The sequence below is a fragment of the Macrobrachium nipponense genome, chromosome 1 (genome assembly GCF_015104395.2).
Source record: "Macrobrachium nipponense isolate FS-2020 chromosome 1, ASM1510439v2, whole genome shotgun sequence".
NCBI classification, from domain to species: Eukaryota; Metazoa; Arthropoda; class Malacostraca; order Decapoda; family Palaemonidae; genus Macrobrachium; species Macrobrachium nipponense.
The window spans coordinates 117,363,049-117,368,048 of NC_087200.1; the positions used below are offsets into that span (position 1 = coordinate 117,363,049).

Sequence of the window (5,000 nt, forward strand, 5' to 3'; positions counted from 1 at the left end):
TACAAGAGTCAAATGATGGAATCGGCCTTAATAAAAGAGAGGCAGGTAATGAACATCTCAAAAGGAGCATGGGATTCAAATGTGATCGACAAGGTTTTCATTCAACCAATGCTTAAGAAGATTAAAGAAAGATTATTCAGCTGGGGAAGGAACCTAAATTGGCTTACCTGTGGATGGATCTCTTGGTATAAATACCACCTTTTCTGTAAACTTTTCTCATTCATATACCTGAAGAGAGAGACAGCAGTCTCTGAAATATAGTCTTTTTATTTTTCTCTCTATAATTTTTGTTGTTTTTATGGGCTATTACTTTTATAAGATAAAATTCTGTTGTAACAGAACATTTTAACCAGTCAGATATATACGATATATACATACATACATACATATTACGTACAATATATATATACATATACATGTATATATATATATATATATAATATATATATATATATATATAAATACATATATATATATGATATATATATATATATATATATATATATATATATATTATATTGATATATATATATATATATATATATATATATATATATATATTATATATAATATGACTGGTAAAATGTTCTGTTACAACAGAATTTTATCTTATAAAAGTAGCCCACCATAAAAACAACAAAAATATAGAGAGAAAAAATACTATATTTCAGAGACTGCTGTCTCTCTCTTCAGGTATATGAATGAGAAAAGTTTACAGAAAAGGTGGTATTTATACCAAGAGATCCATCCACAGGTAAGCCAATTTAGGTCTCCCCAGCTGATAATCTTTCTTTAATCTTCTTAAGCATTGGTTGAATGAAAACCTTGTCGATCACATTTGTGAATCCCATGCTCCTTTTGAGATGTTCATTACCTGCCTCTCTTTTATTAAGGCCGATTCCATCATTTGACTCTTGTACTGGCAGTTGCTGCTATAAATTATATGTGACAAATTCCAGTTTAATCTTTGGTTATGTTCATTTATATGTATTTATATATATATAAATACACATATATATATATATATATATATATATATATATATATATATATATATATCTACATACACGTATATATTATATAATATGTGTGAGAGTGACTCATGAACACAACTGGGTTCCTTATTAATTAGGCTACATATTTAGAAGGGAAGCATTTTGAGGATAAATATCTTGACTGATTAATTGAAATGCGTATACAGTTTTCTTAATCTCAAAATCATATGGAATTGCCCTTAGCTGTGTGATATATTTTGAATATTCAGGTGTAGGCTATATTGAAAGCTCGTTGTTACTTACTAGGTTTTGTTACTTATCCTATTGCCTACTTTCATGACGATGGGCTGCCGTCAGAATAATTCAAACTCGAGTACCACTGTATTACAGGTTTCCGATTCGATCCCTGATCCTTCTTTCAATGAAATCCTACATCTCTTGAATAATGCTTCGTGCGCCTCAGCTAGGTGTAATGTACAATCACTTCAGTCTATAATGCCCTTCACTATGCTGAATTTTTTAAGCCCATCTGTTTTAAGAACTGATAAAATATCAATACCGTATCTTCCATTGTTCCTTCTTCTATATCCTCCTAGAACCATTGAACTAGCCTATATACTTTTCTCTCACCAAACAATTCCTACAATCTTTCTACAAGAACAAATTTTGAACCATAATTTCTTTCGGGAAATTTTATACCAAACCTTCACCTACAGGGTTGGGTTCTCCTTCCCCTTATTACGACGAATTATTTTACCAAATGTACTGCATTTACTGTATTCACTATAGAAATGGACAGCCTCAGTAAATATAAAATGATGCCCTGAGAGTTGTTTCTGATGCGAATAGCCATTGCATAATACTATAATAAAGTAGGTAACGATTAGTAATAATGACACACACTTCATAACAGGTCTAAAATGTGACAATGTGCTGTGGCAAAAAACAAAAAATTACAACAAATTCAGTAATTTGGACTTGTTAGTACGGTTATTAAAGCCTCAAATATAATTTTCCTTAAAAAATACCCACGTAACTACAGGGTGAATCTTAGAACTTGTAACACCCCATGATACAGGCAACAAAGTCCTTAAGTTTGAAGCTAAACTTAACCCTTGTCAATAGTATGGATGTTTGTTACTTTTATTGACTGTTTTATGTAATTTAATAGCCCTTTCCCCCTTCTATTCTATTATTATTTTTAACTCGCAGAATGCTACTCGGAGGAAGAAGCCCTTGTCTGCCAGAACAATTCCCTCTTCTTCTACAACAAAACATGCCTCACGGCTGACCAATACTGTGGGGTTGCTAATCTCCGCGCTCACAACCTGACCCACTGCCACCATCCAACTGAGGGAGCTTTAGCAGCTAGTTCAGTTATTAACAAAATCTCTCCAAGCGAGGACTTCTTTTTGTGAGTGAGCCTTTGGTAAAGTGATAACAAAATGTATAGAAAAACGTACCAAAAATTGTTCGAACATCATTTCTGGTTAACTTGATGTCTTTTACTAGTAGTGGTTCCTTCTTTTGAGAAGACATTCCTTTCTGCCCTTTTCTTTATTTACCCCTAGCTGGACAAGGAAAAAGCATTCTACCTGAACCAATGTTCCGTTGGATTTCCTAATCATTCATTTCCAGTATTTGAATAAAGGACACCGATAATCTTTTTTCTTGTAGTATAACTATCGCACGCATCTAAGCTTACAAAAATATCTTACGTCCAGATTTCGAGTAACTTTTGCTGCCCTGTGTCTTTCAGGAATCGCATGCTGCATGTCACAGGCAAGACCTGGGATGACCTTGGTGTCCTGCAGTGGGAGTTGGTGGGTTACCTGGCCCTTTCGTGGATCCTGGTCGGCGCCAGCCTCTTCAAGGGGATTAAGAGTCTTGGAAAAGTAGTCTATTTTACTGCTACTTTTCCATATCTCATTCTTATCGTCCTCTTTATCAGAGGTTAGTTCTTCAACTTGAATAGGTTTTCTCCAACTACTGTCAATTTCTTTTACTTGAATACGTTTTTCTCCAACTACTTTCACTTTCTTTTAAACTACAGCGTAGTCTTCTTTTCCAATGTTGTTCCTACATTAAGAGATCGGCTGCCTGATGCGCCTTCTCCACTGCCTTCTATCAAAGGCATCACCCTAAAACAAACCTCTTCTCTCCATATCTTCCTTCACTTTATCTCGCTGTCTTATTCTCTGTCTCCCTCTCGATCTTCATTTCTTTAACAGGTTCCTCCCAAGCCCCCTGCACTCCCTTCTCGTCATCCATCCTCAACACATGCCCATGCCATATCAATTGTGCCTCTCGTATCAACCTCTGTAATCTTTACTATGCCTGCCCTTCTTATTTCCATCCTTTTCCAATCTCTCAAGCAGCGATATTTCCATAATCAACCTCAGCATTCTCATCTCCGTTCCTGTTTTCTTCTTAGAGTCCATATTTCCGATCCATACATTAACACTGGTCTCACATCCTCCCTCTTAGTTTACAGTAGATCCTATGTATTTACACTTTTCTGCCTAATCTATAATCGCGACTCTTCTTTCTCGTACTTTTATTCTGTCTCTATCTTCCCTACTGCTCACCAGAACCTCTGGTTTTATTCACATTCATCTTTGAACCTCCCCTCTCTTAAAGGCTTTTGCCACTTTCCAACCCTTTTCTGTGGGTCCTCATTTTCAGCAGTAATCACCAGATCATTGGCGTAAAACAACTCCCACAGCTCTTCATTTCCGATCTCTTCACTCAACACATCCATGACCAGCACTAACAAAAATGGGCTTAATGCTAACCCCTGGTGTAATCCAACACTAACTTCAGTTTTCTGTTCCCCAACTGCCGTTATTACTTTTGTGCATAGCATAATCGATAATTAGACGTCACATCATACATTAACGGTTAATGAATAATAAGAAATCTGAACCACTTCCATCATACAGCTGGAAATTTTTTAAAGAGATATTCATTTAACCCTCTTACGCCGAAGCCCTAAAAATCAAAACCTCTCCTGTATGCCGGGGCCGGTTTGGAGTGAGCGTGGAAGCGGAAAAAATAATTTTTTCAAAAAATCACAGCGCGCTTAGTTTTGAAGATTAAGAGTTCATTTTTGGCTCATTTTTTTCCATTGCCTGAAGTTTAGTATGCAATCATCAGAAATGAAAAATAATATCATTATCATATGTAAATAATGCGATATATGGTAGCGAAAAAAAAAAAAATCATAGATAATTGTATTCAAATCACGCTGTGCAAAAAACGGTCAAAGCTAACGAGTTAATTTTTTTCGTTGTATTGTACACTAAATTGCAATCCTTTTGATATATAATACATAGTAAAACAATAAAAGCAACACCGGAAAAATATTATCACAAAATGATGTACGAATTCCGTAACGGCGGACGTAAAAAAATGTTATTTTCAAAAATTCACCGTAATTCTAAATATTGTTCTAGAGACTTCCAATTTGTTTCAAAATTAAGACAAATGATTGAATATTACGATACTGTAAGAGTTTTAGATTAGAATTGCAGATTTCGACCATTTCGGACGAGTTAAATTTGACTGAATGTCGAAATTTTTATATATTTTTTATATGCACATATTTCGGAGATGGAAAAAGCTACAACCTTCAATTATTTTTTATTGTATTCTTCATGAATTTGCGCACATTTTGATATATGAAACTCTATAAAAAGGCTTATATGAAAAGGAGCAAATATTAGGATAATGCGATGTACGTATTTCGGAGACTTGCGGCCGCGAATCGGCGCGCGGAGTGAAGGTAAATATATTTTTTAAAAATTCACCATAAATCACAATATTGTTTTAGAGACTTAAAATTTGTTTCAAAATGAAGAAAAATGACGGAATATTACTAGGCCGTAAGAGTTTTAGCTTACAATTGCGTTTTTCAACTATTTCGGTAGAATCAAATTTGACCGAACGTGGTTTTTTTTCTATTTATCATGATTTATATGCAAATATTTCGAAAAAAGAAAAAAG

The 5,000-nt window shown here is 34.4% G+C and overlaps 1 protein-coding gene and 1 long non-coding RNA gene across 7 annotated transcripts in view; one reads left to right on the forward strand and one right to left on the reverse strand.

The window, feature by feature from the left end:
* LOC135219576 (sodium- and chloride-dependent glycine transporter 2-like) overlaps window positions 1-5,000 on the reverse strand; it is a 145,836-nt gene that overhangs the window by 34,688 nt on the left and 106,148 nt on the right. The gene's annotated exons all lie outside the window — the stretch shown is intronic.
* LOC135219575 (uncharacterized) overlaps window positions 2,183-5,000 on the forward strand; it is a 4,675-nt gene continuing 1,857 nt past the window's right edge. The window contains exons 1-2 of the long non-coding RNA XR_010315465.1: window positions 2,183-2,409; window positions 2,755-2,948. This is a non-coding gene — a long non-coding RNA (uncharacterized LOC135219575). The remainder of the gene's footprint in view (window positions 2,410-2,754; window positions 2,949-5,000) is intronic.